This window comes from Coloeus monedula (genome assembly GCF_965178545.1).
Source record: "Coloeus monedula genome assembly, chromosome: 9".
Classification (NCBI taxonomy): domain Eukaryota; kingdom Metazoa; phylum Chordata; class Aves; order Passeriformes; family Corvidae; genus Coloeus; species Coloeus monedula.
Genome location: NC_138789.1, coordinates 16,090,155 through 16,108,327, shown reverse-complemented (window position 1 = coordinate 16,108,327; position 18,173 = coordinate 16,090,155).

Below are 18,173 nucleotides of genomic sequence, written 5' to 3'. Positions count from 1 at the left end.
TACAATAAACCAGTATATTCACATCTATTGGGAAGATAATATTATAAGTGTGAAAGATAGTTTTCCTGAAAAGGGACAGTTTTATTCATTGGCTAACAGAAAGCGTTACTTTTACAGTTCAGGGTAGAAACTGCTATAATTCTGGTTGTATTGTTTCTTCTGGCAGGGAATAAACTCTCTCTCTTTTTTTATACCTAGAGGTGAGTTTTTACTCTTTCTCTTTGAATTATACTGGTGGTCATCAGAGTGGTGGTGGAACAAGAGTGTGATGTTGCTGGAGTACTTCAGATGTAGTTGCTCAAAGCACTGCCACTATAATTCAAAGTGAAGAGAGTCAAACTTGCAGCAGGCACTCCAAAATGGAGGACACTGAGGTCTTTGTTTACTGTCCTTGTCCTCCTTCCCTTTGGGCAAGAGCCAGCGTGTGACATCTGCGTTGCTAGGTACATGGAGTTACAGCCAATTACACACCGCTGCCGCCGAGCCGGCTGCGCTGGGGACGAGCAGGGGGACACGCAGGACAGGGTCAGGCAAAAGGAGGGGCCCCTGGGGCCATCTGGGGACATGCAGACTCACTGGCCAGTGCAGGGACTGCTTCCAGCTGCTGATGGGCTCTCCTCAGCACCGGTGGGCTGATGTAGGAAATAAAGATTTGAAGACACCTGTGAATCACAGTTGCACACCTGTGATCAGCAGCGCTTCACTGCCAAAAACTGGTTGGGGTGAAAGGAAAATGTGAATGTGTTTCCATGCTTTTTTCACCCCTAACCTCATGTTTTGCACTTTCTACGAAATATTTAAGCAGGATTGTCTCTTTATAAACCTTACCATAAGTCATACAATTATCTACACTCCTAGCATTATGTATATTTTTATGTAGTGGATCTGAGTCAAAATTAGGAACATCTAAATCCTGAGTCTTCAAGACACTTGAGCATTTGTGATGCTGTCATTTGCAGCTCCCCTTTGTGTTTCTTTCAAGAAGGGATTCTGAAGTGAGTCACATGATTTATTGTGACCATTCCCAAATACATCATTATTCCTCAAAAGTCCTCAATCCTTTATTCACTGTATAGTGTGGATGTTCTCCCCATGGAGCTGCATGCGTGCACTTGGCACAGACATATCCCAGCACATAAAAATGGTGACCTGGGCATGCACAGAGCTCTTTTGAACAGCTGAGCACACCTTCTACTAATTTTCTTGAACTAAAACCAGATCCCATCACTGGCCCAAGCCCTGCTGTGTGACACCTGAGTGGAGCTAGGAAAAGTGTTCCTCTGCTTTATGCTTCACATGGCTCCTGTCTGACCAGCGAACAATACCAGTTCTGTCCAGTGATACCTCTGTAGACGAGTCTGTTCCTAGCCTAAGAGAACAACCTCTCTGGGCACATATCAAGATGATGGCCCTTAACAGTGTGCATGCATATGCAGAACTTTGTTCCAGTTGGATGTTCCTCTGTTGGTTTTTTTAAAGACACTTTTTTAAGTGGAAAAATGTAAACTTTTCTTTAAGGATTACCTGAATCTCTCTGTAATTTATGGCAGCACCTTGACACTGGAAGAAATTGCATCACATCCCCACAAAAAAAAACAGCCTAGTGGAAAGAATGAGATTAGACATAAACTTGCAAGCTCTGCTTGTAATATGGAGCAACAATACATGAACATACTGTTCTTCTGCTGCTACTCTGGAGAAAGAATGAGGGTAAAACGTGTGAGAGAGCCACAGTTAAATTACTCACTATTAGCCCCTACAGTGTGCTTCCAACCTGCATTGATATATATATACAGAGAGAGAGAGAATGTCACAGTTAAATTTTTTTTACTAGTATAATGAGGAAAGAGACCAACAGAAGAAGTTCCCTTGGCTAATTTTCTAGCCAGCAGCCACTGCAATGTTCCCACTAGGAGAGACTGCAGAAGTGAGAGAGTGATATAATAAATAATGACTGGCTCTGCTGGTAAGGAGAAATTATCACTGTGCTTGGGGGATCTAAGTATGTGCTCACCCAAGATACAGGGAGGGGGAGGGGGCCAGGAGCACTGCATCGTGTCTTGAGAAGAACATTCAGCGATGTTTGAATTAAAAAGGATTTCAGTCACTGCTTTGTCTTCTAAAATGGGGATGGGAACAGCTGGATGGAGCAGTTTAATGCATCTCATTCAGAACTGGATGGAGCAGCTCTGAAAGAGATGCATTAAAAGATGTCAAAGGAGTTTCCAGTCTAAGCTTTTGTTCTAAATCTCCTCCCTAAAAAGGAGGTGTAAAGCAAGGGTGAGTTCACAGCCAGGCTCAAGGGTGTGAAGCCCCACAGATTCCCCCGGGGAACACACTTCTGTGCCGTGGGCACACACCATGATAAATCATGCCCTTGGTGGGCTACTTGCCCTCTGGCCTGAGGCTGAGTGGGCTTGAGCCACAGTGGAGTTCCCTCTCGGAGGGGATCTGAGCAGAGGCCGAGGAGGCTGTGTGCAGCTTGGGATCTCACCACAGCCATGGCTAAGGCTGCATTGCTGGGATCCATGAGCTGTTCTTGTGGGAAATAGCACTAAAATGGTCCAGCTCTGGCTATAATGCCTCCTCAGGCAAAAAAATTAGCTTCATGTTTTAAAATCTAAAAGCCTTTTTTTCTTTAGCATAGATTAAAAAGGAGAGCAAACCGAGAAAAAGTCACATCAGTAAGATGAACAGCGTGTGCTTGTGCCTCTGTGTTTGTATTCAAAGCCCTGTCTTGCGATGTGGCACTTGCCCCTGCAGGCAGGCACACTCCTGAGAAACAAAAAGGTGCAGTTCAGAGAAAAGGTCTCTTACAGGAAAGAAAATAAGTGTTCTGGCTTAGCCAAACACCACTTACTGGGCTTGGTGCAGGGCAGTTGGGTATGGTGCGATGGGCTGCGGTGCAGATGTCAGTTCAGATGGTCAAATGGTTCTGCCTGCCCTTAGGTTCTATTAATTAAACTACATAGAAAAAGTCATAGCAGTTGGGTTTGCTATAATCTCTTGACCTTCAGTGGTAAAATCAACTATTCTTGTGAGATTTGTGTTATCTTAGGGAAAAAAAAAAAAAAAAAGAAAAAAACTCCTTGAAAGTCTTGGAGAATTTTGGAGCCATCTAACCTAAATTAGATTCCAAGCTCAAGCTTGAATTGCAGACCTTAGTTTAAACCCCATAGCTAAACAGGGCCTCCTTTCCCATTTCCAAAAATAGTATGCTACTTTCTACATTTTGCCACATGTGCTGTGTCATATACAGAAATAAATAATCTGGGATTTACTATGATTTAGTTCATTTAAATGAGAGCACCTTTCACATATAGAGTTGAACATTTCCTTCCTAGACTACATTTCAAGCTTTTTCTCAAAAGAAAAACGGCACCCTTTTTTTTTTTGTGCTCCAGCATCATGAAAATCTGCATGGTGAGATGCATTTCTCACCACATGCCGACTGCAAATTGTATTTGAAATGGAAAGTATCAATTAAATCAGCCTTTCTGAACTGCCTGGTGACAGCTGCCATGCTGCTGAATGTTGATGACACTTGTAATATCAACAGACTTGGGCCCTTGAGCTGGAGAATATGAAACATTTTCTAGCCATTTAAATACAGGTTTAGCAAGCAAATTAAGATCATAATTTCCATCACTAAGGACAAAAAATGTTTACTGGGAAAGTCTTTTCTTCATGAGCACACTCAGCAGCATCTACTCTGGTGCTGGTTTTGTTCAATGGTTCAAAACCCTGCACAAGCTCATGGAGGGGCACAATGGGGTTGGTATGCTGGTTGGTCAGTGGAAGGCTGGGCTGATTGCTCAGATAAGCAAAATTGCCCAGGGAATCCTCAGATTTGAGGGTCTGGAGATAGATAAGGGAGCCCCTCAGCTGGTCTAGTCAGGAATCTTACCCTGGCTTGGGGGACAGGGCTGCTCCTCACCCACTCAGCCACAGCACAACAGGAGGCAAAGCTGGACAGATGGAGAATCTGAATGTCTTCTAAAACTAAGCCAGTTTTCTTTACAAAACACCCATTTGCTTAAGCTAGTTATTCTCTGGAATGAATGTTGGGTTTGAGGGAAGCCGCCTTTTATTCCAGGTTGCAGTTCCTAAGCTGAAGTAAAAGATGGCAAATATGCCAGGGGAGAGAATTCCTCTGGGATCCTGAGCATCCCTGGCAGACAGTGTGCCTGTGGATCTGCTGGCTGTTGTGCAGTTGGGGTTTTGCCCTGTGGGTTTCTTTATTTTGCTAAGTTTATAAAATCTTGTATTTAGTCCAAATGAAAATATTTTAGTTTATCTTAATTCTTTAAAATCTGGAAGCAGATAGAGGCATCCTTGTTTTAAGACAAGCTGCAACCTACAGTGAAAGGGAGAGTTGTTAGAGTGTATGGTACGTGGACAAACAAGTAATTTACCAAAACCAAAACTTCTTTGCCATTCTTGCACGAAAAAAAATCCCATGTAGATGTGAGGCACAGTCTGGTGTGCCTCTGCCATCACAGAATGTGAGCAATCCAGCTCCTGCAAAGTCTCGTGGAAAACACGGCCTGGGTGTTGCTTTTGTGAATAGCAGATGCACTGCATTTTTCATATGAGCACTGTGCCTAATCATCTATAGTGTATAGTACTTAGGTTAACAATATAAACTAGACCCTGAGAAATACAGCTATTGTAATCTTTTCATTATTTATCCATTTTAATCTCTATTAGGAGAATATGTATAATTTATTTTTTATTTCTGCAATGAATAATATAACTAAGATCTCTTTATACTTTTTATTTGAAAATTCTGTTTTAAAGCACTCTGTTGGATAACATTCACTATATTTTCCTTTTTTTGATAATAAAAGTGAAAGTAATATGCTAAGCTTTTGTACTGCAATGCATATTAAAATGCCCTTAATGCAGTGATGTGCCTGGCACTCCAGAGATTTGAGAACTGCTTTAGCTGTGCACTGAGACCTTGGAGTTGTATGGCCCAGCACCAAAGACCTGAATATTCATGCTAAATTGTTGGATTTCTGTGCTTTTAAAATCTTGTTTTAAATTTCTTCTCCTCTTCAATCTTATTCAGATTCTGCCCCCCTTAAAACTGTTGCTGTCAACATCAGAACTGCTCTTTTTGCCAACAGTTTAAATGATGACTGGGCATGGACCTTAATGCTGCAACCTGGAATAAGCAAAATCCCAGGTAGGGAAGGGGTGAGTAAGAGATTTTGTGGTCAGAGAAATGAGATCCAGAAATCATGGCTTCTGCAAGCATGTCCCTTGGTAATGTTGAGCCCCTTTCTCAAGCTGTGGAGAGCTTCCCAAAATGTCCAATGTTCAGGGATTTTCTTCACAGTGAGGTTGAAAGAGTCTGGATGCATATGGCCTTCAAAACAAAAGCTCTTCTTCAAAGATGCAATTTGCTAATTATTATTAATCATAATCTGGGAGTCTCCTAAAAAAATCCCAATGTATTTTGAGGAAAAAATAAAAAGAGCTGCCTCCATCAGCTTCCTTTCTTCAAGGGAAGGGGGTCAAGGGTCAAGGCAGAAAGACAGGGACAGAAAAATGTCACCCAAGTCTCAGTCATGACAGACATGTTCCTTGAGAGGCCTCCTGCCAGCCTGTGCTGAAATCCTGGCTGCCATGGAGGAGACAGGTCCCTGTGCTGCCCATTGCCATCAGCCTGCATCCTTCAGGAGTGATTGGCTCTGATTTTGGGGGGCCAGTCTCAGTTCCCCACAAGAGATGGCAAGCAGAAAATCTGCCCCCAGATCTTGTCCTTGAGAGTACCTCCCCTCTTCTAATAGTTGCTGTTGCTCTCACAGGTGTTTATAAAGGGAGTGGGGAAATTCTGGTCCTGTGGGGTTTATTTACTAAATTAAAGGATTGGTACAATCTATTAAACGAGTCTTGGTGGTGGTCTAGAGACACATAATTGCCAAATTAATTTGGTCTACAGTAAGGTTAGCTTCTTTCAAAATTCTCCACATGACTTTGAAGAGATAGCATTGGTTCATCTTAATTCAGGATTAAAATTCTTCAAGAGGTGCTGGTTTAACTCCTGTGGGGTGTCCCTGCTGCCCTCCCTCCCTTGAAATTCGAAGCAGCAGCAGCAGCAGCATCTACAGTAATGGAGATCAGCTGTGTAATCTAAGCAAAAGCCAGGAGTTTTGGACACCAGGAAAACAACCCTTCCCACTCCCTGCCTCATGGAAGGAAAGACATTGTGCCCATGGATGTAGGGCCCCAGGGTGGTTTTAAATTAGCTGAAGACTCCTGCATGAAGTTTGACTGCAAGAACAGTGTGGTAAAACACATATTACCACTTTCCTACATTATTGTTAATCACTATTTTCTAGAACAGTTAAACTGCCATCCCCTTCCAGAGAATAATTACTGCTATTTAATTGTATTTATAATTTAGTATACACCTGAAAAATATGCTATAAAATATCAGGGGGGTTCCCTTTAATACTGGTGTTCCATTTACAAACTGTCACATTTATAATGCGTCTTTAATCTTCTGTGGTCTGCTAGAATTTTATATTAAAGTCTGCTTTGTGCTTTAAATATTAAAGATTCTGCAGTACTTCAAAAGGTGATAATGCCTGATGCTCTGGTGGTGCTTAAATCTCAACAGCTAAATATATTGAGGAATGTTCGGTGGCCCTGGCTTAATTAAACATGTATGTGTATTTTCAAATGCAATCTTTTTCTGCTTGTTAGGTTTTTGACAAACCTCCAAACAGGTCCAGGTGGAACAAAGCGTGTAAACAAGCTTGTGAATGCAAGCTTAAAACACTCAAATTAGCACCTTCTTACAATTAATATGCAAACCCTGGGATCTCTGTTATTGATAATGCCATTTAATATTATTTGCAGCTGAGCTTTATAGTCTAGCCTTTTAATTTTTCTAAGCTGTGTCCACTTTAATGATGTGAAAATGTACTGTTAGAGACAAGTCATCCAACGAGACCCTATTTACGATGAGCAACTTAGTCTACCCTGTGTAACATAGTATAAATTACAAGGCTGTGGGAGCATTTCAGTACACCGTTTGCTTTACAGTGTTTAATGGTCTAATTTAGCACATGCAACTAAACCTGGAGCCATCGAGGTACGCACATAGGTTAACACATAGTCTTTTTATTGTTTTCATTGCTGGTTCCCCACCCCCCATGGGTTAATAAATTCACTTCTTGCATCTTCTCCTAGATTGGATTGCAAATGCTATAGGGGAGCCGAACACCCTCTGGTAGGAGCAGGCATGATACCCACTGGTGAGGCTCTGCTCAGGGCCAGGGAAGGATGTGAGCCCCTCTCAGCACCCTGCTACATTTATTAGGAATAGACTTTTTTTATGGGAATAAACTTGCTCTGACTGCAGCATCTGCTCTTGTAGGTTTCTAGAAACAGAAGAATTTTTCAGAAGGATTTTTTTCTTCCCAAAATAACAGAGCAGCAGAGCTTGACAGCCCCAAAACATGCAGAGATTGTGCCCCATGGCTGGTCCGTTCATGCAGCCACTTTCACTGGCAGTCGTGTTGGTCTGACTACTCTTGCCCAGTTAATTGGTGCAGTCACAGACAGTGTGCACAGTTAAGGTCTTGTGTTAATGACACGCTGTTTCACCTACCTTAAAATAAGTCCATATCCAAATGACCTGACCTGTCATTTCTTTTTAGATTTTGCACTTTAAACTATAGGTTTTCTAATTAAGTGTTTCATGCTTTTAAAAAGACAAACATGTATGAACACAGACATATTAATGCATAAGCATATGATTTGATGCATATATCAACAAACCAAATAGCTCTGCATGTACGTGGGAACATTGCCTTCCAGCTCTGGATAAACAGAGGCTGGCCATCATTCAAACAGGGAAGGAAACATTTCGTACGTGAAGAGATATGGGGAATTATTTCATTTGTTTTGGTGCCAATATGCAGCAATTGTCTGAAAGCATTTGAAATATGATGAAAATATCTATGCACGCACCTGAGAAATGTTCTTTTATTCTACTGTAATAGGTAAGGCAATGGCAGAAACTGGGGAAGCTGAAATAGATCTGCTGCAGTTTTACAGGTGAGGCAATGTTAGTGGGAAATGACAAGCAGGCTACAGTTATAATACCCAGGGCAAATCAGCAAGCATGCACAGTGATAGACAAACCTAAATTAATCATAGCAAAGGTGGTGTGGCATTTTAATGTAAACTTACTCTACTGTACGGAAACTTGTAAGAATATTGTAAAATAAGTGAAATACCAGTCATCATATGTGACTAACAAAATGTTTTTCTAAAAAATACAAATGCAAGCTGGACTACTGCAGCTGCCTATTTTTAAGAGAACTAACTTTTTAAAAGAATTTTATTTTAGCAACACCTGAAAAGCTTAGTGAATGCTTTTGGCAAACGTAAGATTACTGTAATTTTAAATCTCTCAAACAAGCACCTTGAGAGATCAACCCCCCCCATTTATCTTGCATTTTAATGTTCTCCTGTTCAGACAGAAGGCTTAGCTAGTTGTCATTAAGTCCTTATGAGTGAAAACTGTTTGTTTCCCTGTAGAATTCAGCATGTTTTCTCAGCCTGTAACCATCACCTATAATTAAAATGTCGTCCTAACAACATCAAGGTGCAGAGAGTAAAAGAGTCAGTTCACCTCTGGAACTGCATGCTTTGTGGAGCCCCTCAGAAATGGAAGCTTGGAGAAACTGTCTCTGTGATCTTTAATGGATTTTTAAAGATGACAAGAAAGGAAATGGGAAACTAAAGGCATGGAAGACATAAATTCCCTAAAGGTGCATTCTGAAGTAAATCAGAGCAACTGAAAAAGTGAATTCTTTGAGCCCTGGGATATCTCCCAGGTTTTTCAGCTGGACACTTACAGCTTGTCAGGTCCCTGAACACCTCTGCTCTGGGCATGCTTTGACACAGCGAGTCACAGAAAGATGAACAACATCACCTGAAGTGCTGTTTGAGGGGCAGAAAATTGCTCCCATTGCACACTGCTGCCTTTACTCTAAATCACATGACTTATTACAACCTTCCCTCTATAAAAGAAGTGCCATTTAGGTATGTTAACTTCTCCAGCTGCAATAGGCATCCTTCTCTCCTTATTTCCACAACAGTTAAATGCAGTCAAAGGAAGAGGTGAAGATCAGGTTTTATAAAATCAAACTTGAATTGTTCTCAGGGCTACAGCTGCATGAAAGCTAAATAACAACAGGCAAGAACAAGAAGCTTAAAAAAGCTCTGTGCTGCCCAATATATGTTATTTAGATATGTCTGTTTCTATAAACTGGTAGGGGAAAGACAAAAATCAGTTTGCCTTCCAAAGATATCTGACTACAGTTGTGCTTTGTAGTTCTCAGTGACTAATACAGGCTGAGGCTGAACACCATTAAACTCTCTGGAAGAAAAGAAGACTCTATTTTTAGGCATTTTCATTTATTTATTCAATTTATGAGATCATGTAATGTGTATTCATCAATCAAATAGAATTTGAATATAGGGTTTACAGGCAAAATTACAGTGTCAGTCTCATGTCTTAGTAATGAAAATATTTTAGTGTATGAACAAACACATGAACTGTATCTATATGTGAGTGGGAAGGGGGTTTGTGCGCTGAGGACTCAGCCCTGCTCCCGAGGCTTTGCTCAGCATGAAGGACCCAATACACTGGGTTATGTTGGGGAACTAACAGGACCCAAATCTGTCAGAACAGCCACCGGTGTCTGTGTGGGTGTTATCAGCCTGCGCACAACATACCAGAGCTTTACACTGAAACGTTGGAGGAATTGCTGCATTCAAGTACTTAATTACTTTGGACTATTCTGCATGTTCATTCTTACTGAAAAAAAAAAAAAAAGCCTGTTTTAAAATTTGACCTCTTACCTCCTATTTGTCTGCAATCTACTGGTAATCATTTGGATTAACTATGGTTCTTGAGTTCCAAGATCACTTTGGAGAAACTATAATTACCACCTTTTTATATTTTTTTATGTGCAACATATATGTTGCATTTATCTCTCCTTCAGAAATAAAAAAAAGCCTTCTATAGAGTGGAAAGCGGGATATCAGTAAAGATGGTGGTGAGTATTGCAGAAGGCAGTATTCTGATAACATGTATGCAGGAACAGTACCTGTAGACTACTCTGTTTGGAAGGTGTTATTCTGGCTTTCTTCTCTGGTGTGGATGGGTCCACAGAAAATGTTGGTCACATTTTTACTCAACTACCATAAACAATACCAGTCAGATATGAGAAAAGGAAACATTTTCTGTTTCCATGTTCTTTAGCATTGTGAATCATTGATTCTTATTTCAAATGTGAGATAAAGCACTCAAAGAAGATGACTTGCTCAAAACTTATTAGTATTATATAAAGCTAATATTGTGGCCTGGAAATAAGTTGCAAGGTTCATGTACCAGCATCGTTCCTTCAACATTTCAGTAAAATTTGTTTGGGGAAGGACAAGAAGGAGTTTTAAAAATATGGCTTTATTACCAGTGTGAAGCACAGCAATGTGAGAGGTTGGAGGAAGCCACTGAAGGACAGGAATTCAGTGTTTGCTTGGGCTGAAGGCAAGATATGTAACTGCAGCTAAATCCTTTGGCAGCAGGCACAGCAGCATCCTCCCCCAACAGGTAAAGCAGGAATGCAAAGGACTTTGGGTGCAGGGCAATACTATCTATCACTCCACAGGTGCAGGATGAGGCTCTGCCAGTAAGTCCATCTCCCTGTACGAGCTTTGCTTGAGCAAGGGGCAGGAGATCAGCCCCTTAATCTGAGCACCTCCCTGTTACAGTAGGGTTTGGGTTTATTAGCTCTCTAGCACTAGAGCCCTATTGATTAATAAGCATATCTGGAGACTCTAAGGAGGAAGAAGTGAGAGGGATATGATCACATACTACCTGATACTGCACACGGGGAATGGCAACAATCATAGAAAGAATTCAGGGTAGGTGTCCTAAGAATTTGTCTTAAATCACCACAGCTCTCTTCTCTTTTTCTCCCTTTTACCTTGTGCTACTAGCCACTTTTCCATGTATCTCTCTGTCTTTTTGCTTTCTGATGCCATTATCTCACAAAAAGAAAGCTCCCCAAACCAACCTTTATTTCTGTCAATATTTTTTGGCACCTCTGCGTTTGAAGTACCCACTTCTAAGCAATTAATTCCCCCCCTTTAAACTTTAAACTTTAAACAGAAGTAAAAAGGAACAGATCATGGCATTGTATCAAGCTGTTTTCTTGTATCTTATAATTTTCAGACTCCAATGCACTTTCTTCCTGGTGAAATGTTCCTCATATCACTCTCAGACTGATTTATTGGATTGGTGCTTTTGTTTTTCTTGGGGGGGATTACGTTGGTCATTTTTAGTGGTGCTTTTGCCTCCAATCACTAATACATTTTTACAGCTTCAAAACACTCCAGGATTCACAACTTGTAAATGTCTCTGATACTTGATTTCTTTTAAGTGCCTGCTACATTAGAGAAAAGGTAATAGCAATTCCAGAACTGAAGGAAACAGAAATCTTGCCATGCTATCAGCCAGCTGCTGCCTTTTCTACTGATAGCACTTAATTGCATTTACAATTTCCTCAGATTTCCAACTATTTCTGTCAGATTTGCTTTTAACTCACTACAGATTGTGTGCATTGACTGTGCAACAACCTCACTCAGAGCTGAAATATTTAATCACTACCCGTGGATAAATGTTTTCATACTTTATGCTATGTTGTTTAGAAGTGAGGCATATATAAGGAACAAAAAATCTGTCAGTATGCATTTTCTATTGGAATGTTGCATAGGTTTTTAATTGGAAAATAGGCTTTTAAAGGTAATCATAGCTGAAGACTAGAGTTAGGAAGTGAAGCATATTTTTGCGTGATTTTTCTTCTTAACATAATGAACCTTTTTGTGTCTGTCATGGAAAACATGGAAATTTCATTCTCTTCTCTGTAACTATCTTCACTTAAATGTTTTAGGTTCAGTTGCTTTGAATGGTTTGCAAGTAACCTAAAGGGCTGTGTTAATATTAGCCTGCAGTGAGCACATACTGGCACTTTGTTGCTGTTTGGAGAAATGACCGGTTTACTTGGTTATATTGACAGCTCTACTGTAAAATTTGCTGGCATTAAAGGTCAAAAAGACCCAGTTTTTCCTCCAGTTGCTCCTATCCAAAAGAGAATAAATCTCAGAGCAGAATCACTTCTCTGACAATAATTTATGAATTATGCACTGACTGTGTTTGAATTGAGAAAGGCTTTCATATCCTTTCCATTAGCTCAGATTAAGTTTTCATATAGATGCTGGGAAGCATGCTAGCAATATCCTTAGCTCATTTTTATGAAAATTTTATCAGTGCTTTTTTCTGTACTACACTCCAATTGGGATGTCTCAGAATCTAAAGCTCAGCTTTGGACATGAACTTCTCTCAACCTGGCTGGCTGCTGCTCTAAAGGTTTCAATATTTTATGGGCTCTGGCTAACTCAGCCGTGAGATTCAAGCTGCAGAGATTTAACTCTAATGTAAAATCATGAACGGATGAAAACTGGGATGTCATAAGTAATACATCTACAAGAGCAGGATGCAGTTACCATTTTTAAAAGGTTTTTAAAAAGAAAACAGCATTCTCTACTCCCTCTTTGTATCCTAAAATGAAAAGCCTCTGAGCTATTGTACTAATACATAACCATCTTTTCTTGCCTGCTTTTCTTCAATTGCTGCTTAATTGTTGTGGGTTTTTTCCTTCAGGTCCACCATCAACAAGAAAGCCCCTAATGTCAGCTTCCTAGAGAAATGGGCATCACATCGCTTAATGTTTATAGGCCAAATCCATTCCTTAGCATCTTCCCTTTTTGTCTCAAAACTGATTTAAAACATTTGGAAAATCTGTCTATTCAGCCGGAGTGTTCTGGTGCATTCTTTCCTAGAAACAGTGGGGTCAGATGCGATCTGTCTGATGGACTTTTTTGCTGCAATCTATAGCCGTTTCCCTTGAGTCCTGCCGAGCCTAGCAAAGCAGCACAGCCCTATAATGGCCCCAATGACAATATGTTCTTTGTGTGAAAGAATCCAGGGGGAAGTGCTGGAAGGTGCTCTGGTCAGTAAAGAAATAGTTTTAGTGCTTGCTTATTTTTATCATTATGTACGTTGCCTCCACTGGAAATATTTTCTTGACAGTAAATAAGCATCACCATAAAACATTTAACAAGCATGAAGAGAACAAATACAGAGTCCTTTTCATCTTAAAAGGCTTCAGTTGTTAATGTCTGTTAATAGCACGTTTCATTTGAGAGGGCATAAAAGAGGGACTGTATCTTGCGTATTTTTGGACTCACAGTCAAGAGTTTAATCTGTTTGTGAATGTAACTCCCTTATGTGTGATGACAGAAAGACTTCTCTCCCTGCTTAAAAATGTGACCTAGTCCAAAACTCTGTTAGGACAATATGATGACCGAGATCTGTAGTTGCATTTTGGCAGGGCTATTCAGGTGTAAAGTGTAGGTATAATTAGGGAAGCCCCTCTGTAAAAATGACTTCATCTGCTCCTGTAATTGGTGCCCATCTCTGCCTTCCCCAGGATGCTGGTCCAGTGTGCAAGTCTCACCTTTGTTTCTTCTGGGTGCCAGCAACACCTACTCACCCTATTAACTGCAAATCACACTCAGCTCTTTCAGCTTCGCACACTATTCATTAACAGCTATAAATATTCAGAATCAGAAATATCTCAGTCCTGTATCAACACTGCATGAGACAAAACACAACTGTGCTGCTCTGCTGTGTAGGCTCACAGTACACAGCTTAGCATTAAGTCCTCCATCACCTCTCCTTAAGCACTCGCAATTAACAGATAATTTGAGGTACATAGGAGTTGAACATGGACAGGTAAAAAGGTACCTCTTTTTTTTGGTTTCCAGTCATTTGCCTGATCATAACCACACTGTAATGCTGTCACAAAAATGTGGCTTCTGCAATGAGGGGCTACCAGCCTACCGTGGTGGAAGGAAGAAGACATTTTAAAAGGTCAGTAATAGACCAGGTTTTACACTTTAACTTCAATTACCCGCACCCAGGCAAGGCAAAGCATTTATCTGGGTTGGCATCACCTCTCTGAGCTTCCCCTTGGACAGTGCCATCATCTGGGCAAGGGCTTACCATGCAGTCACAAGAGCATGGCCAAGCATTGCTGGCAGCAGCCACACTGAGCACCCACTCAGCCGGCAGCCGCCGAGCTTTCCCCCACGAGTCCCCAGTGCGGCTCAGCGCAGGGCATCCCCCTGCAGACGGCACCAGTGTTAAACCTTGCCTGATAATTTAAAGCCAAGTCCCCCGACTGATTCAGAAGCAATAGCCCCACAGGGGTGAGCAGATTTACCAGCTGTCCAGCTTCTCTCGCGATTGATCTCTGAATGTTTGATGTTTGATTTGCTTTTGCTCCCTTTCAGCTGTGAGGCCAGTTGCATTTGTGCTGTCCTCTACCCATAGTCCTCTCTTGACCATGGGCTGGGTCTTCTCTTCATGGTCCTTTTCTGTATTGCAGATCTGCAGTAATCCCCACCCCAACCTTGTTACCATTTGAGCTCGGAGTGGAGCAGTTGTGGGGAACCAGACTGAAAATAGCCTAAAAGGAAGAGTTTCACAGTTTGGTTACTTTTACTAGATTTTTTTTCTGCGTTAGATCCGCCTAAGGTTTTCATTCAATGCTAGGCATTGTGTGAAAACCTTCACCCAGGACCTCTGGCATGGCTCTCAAGGTTTTTGCTGTGGCGTGTTACTGCTGAGAATCTGGCTAGGGCCCCATAACTGCACGGGTGATATCAGGTGTCTGGTGTAGGCTCCCAAGGAGCATGAAACCAGGTAATTCCAGGATATCCAGAAACTGCAAGATGCTGCTCATCCCCAGAGAGGAGACTGTACCTCTACTGAAGAGCCTGTTGGGTTGCAACAATTTGTTCATAAGCATTTTCTCCTAAAAATCTGCATCTCTTCAGTGAAGTTCTTAAAAATTGCTTTTTGGAAATGTTTACAATTATGGAGCTTAAGTCAATATCTACATTTCTTACAAGTGAATTTGATTAAGGTATCTTTGTTAGACACTCATTGGAAATAAGACAGGTACAGCTGGATTAGTAGGGAAAAAGGTTTCCCTGTAGTATATAACTCAGTGGGATTACAAAAATCTTGTTCTGCACAGTAGGAACATGGATCTCCTCTGGGAAAAGGGGTTGAAAGGGAGAGGGGCGGCACGGAGGATCATTTGCAAGGTGATCTGCCTCCAGCATGGGGAAGAACAGGTCCAGGCATCCCACACCCCAAGCAGGGTGCTCTGTTCCACAGGAGACTGACAATGGTGGGTTAGTCCCCGCTGGGCTGGGACGTAGATGATAACCTCACTGATAATCTCCCTCAGATTTGGCTGGGTTTGGCTTTCTCTCTTGGATTTCAGTAAGATATCATTGTTAATACTAGTGTGCCTTTCTTAGACAAGTAGATTTTATTCCTAAAGCTGATATCAAAAGGTTTGGTACCCAAGGAGCCAACACCATTTTTCAGACCCACCAATTTAAGTACCTGGCTAATAGGATTCTCCATCACGGTGAGACATGACAGCAGAGTATGACAGGATTTGCTTTCTGTTTTGGGGGGTGAAGATGCTGAGTCTTTGGCCTACTCTGAGGCCTGGCTGTCCCTGACTGTTGCCCGAAATGAAGTTGTTCACTAAAGGTAAACCGTATCTTAAATAGAGCCACCAAACAGAAAGATATCCTTGAGAGATCTTCTAAGTGTACCAGATCCTGTCTTAACGCAGGAAGTTAGAGAAGATGGTCTACTTTTCTTTATATTTTCTTACCTAACATTTCTTTACTATTTTTCTTTTCCTTACGTTTTTAGGACTTGATATCATTTTCTCTTCATCACACAACCAAGTCAGGCTGTTTCTGAGTGAGAAGCAGGGCTGCCATATAGCTGATGAGCAGGTGGGTTTCTGCTAGCTGCTAGCCAGGTGTTTTGTTAACAGCAACACCACTACAATGGTGTCTGTCTTCTGATTCCTGTCCACTCGAGGCCTCAAGAGGAAAAGGACCAAATAACTGTAAGATCCAGAAGAAATGCTGCAATCAGTGTTTTAGCATGAGAGTTTGCACAGATGAGAGTTTTCTTTTCAGAGCAGACTTTGATTGGCTGTCTGTAGACTATGAGACACCTTACTCTGTCTCAAAGAAAGGCAGTGCCGCACAGTTTTCCATGGAAAAGAGTAGCTGTATGTGGGAGTTCATGTCTCATAGCACCAGTATGAGAGACACAGATTGCTGAAGCATACCCACAGATCCAGAGGTAGTCTAAAATGCATGGCTATTTCTAAAACAACATAAATCATCATGCATTTGATGGCTTTCCATATCCAGATGGACATTGCTTACATGGCCAATCATTAAAGGTAAACCATATGGCCATTTCCCCTTCTTTTATTGTGAATTTCTCTCATATGTCAGTGTCTAGAATACATTTGGAGTACTTGACTGGAATAGGGGCAGAAATTTGTCCTTTCTACCCTACAAGCATTTTACCAGCCAGTGAGCTCTAGCTGGCTGCAGAAAGGCAGATTCTGTGTTTCCTTACATTGGGTCTCTTTTTGTAATTCCACTATGCTCTCTCCAGACAGTGCCATTAGAGCATGTAAAATTTAATTTCCATCTCATCAGTGTCAGAAGCTGATCAAAGATTGCTCACAAAAAATTATTGTGCTACTGGCTGCATCCAAAACATATGGGCATAGCATTAGTCACCATGGCCTCCACAGCTCCTCCAGCAATTATCATCAAGGAGAGGAGGCATGTTGTATACTTTAAAGGCAAACACACATTTCCCGCTATGTTTCCTAATAGCAAACACCTCTAGTATGGCAGGATAAGTTGGAAATTGAGCCTTATATAAATCTGTAATGTAAAGAGTTGACCTCATTGTCACCTAAACCACAGTGCCTGGGGCATATGTGTTATCAGCCACGTGTGTGTACTTTGTCTGGGGGCAGCCCTCCAGTGCGAGCAAACACAGCTCCTGCCTAGGGCAGCGAGGCTGATAGGGTGGCGAGAAACAGCAGAACTGGGATTTTTCCTCTTCTAATACCAGCTTCTTTTTTCTGCCATAACGTACTGAGGAATGACACATTCCTTACACTCCTCACACCAAGGGGTATTTTCTGTTGGCTAAACAACATAGAGTATGTCATTTTACTTAACCATCTTTGTAATCTCAGATAATGAAGCCACCAGGCACATATTAAAATTAGCATTGCTACCCCAAGTAGACAGGGCTCTGGGTAGACTTCTCCCTTGGCTTTGTTTGGAAAAATGCTCACTAAAGTGCAGAAATGCAGTTTATGGGAAATGGCCAGAGCCTTTACAACACGCTCAAATAGCACCATTTTCTGGGGAAAGCACATATTTCCTTTCTCCTCAAGGCCCTGGGGGGGATCTTGACAGTTGTTTTTGGCTGTTCTCTCATCTTGGCTACTACAAGGAATGAAATGCAGTGAGGTGCTGTCAATAACTACCTCACTGGGGCACAGGAAGGACCACTGGGGCCCTGGAAATATGGCGAGCCACCAGCTGGCGGGGAGGAGAAAGAGATCGGAAGGTCCTGTCACACTCTGTGTTCAGTGTTAGCAAACTTGTTAGTGGCAGAGGTTTGTTCTTTTTCTTGGGCAACCGACCTTAGTGTAAGCATGGCCCAAAGCAAAGTCCGAGTCACTTTTTGGAACCCTCAAGAATTTGTAGGGCACAAGGGCCCCACCTCAAAATAGCCACTGATCACTGAAAATAATACGCAGAGGAATTTTCATATCTCATCAATTCCATGAGGACTGCAGAGAAAAGAACAAGAAAACTTGCTGATTGACATACAGCTTATCTGAAAACCATTTGAGAATAGTGCACAGACATGCAGCTTTTCATACCTCCTTGTCTGTCTTATGTAGACATGCATCAAAAATGAAACCTCCTCCTGCCATATCTTGGGTACTGTCTTTTCTCAGGAAATTCACCTTGATTGGATTTCTTTTTCTATGGGCTCACACAAATCCCAAACACTATCATTTTGTTAGTTTATTATAAATAACCATATGTATATTAGATAAATATACAGTTGTTTTTTTGCCTCCCCTGAGTGC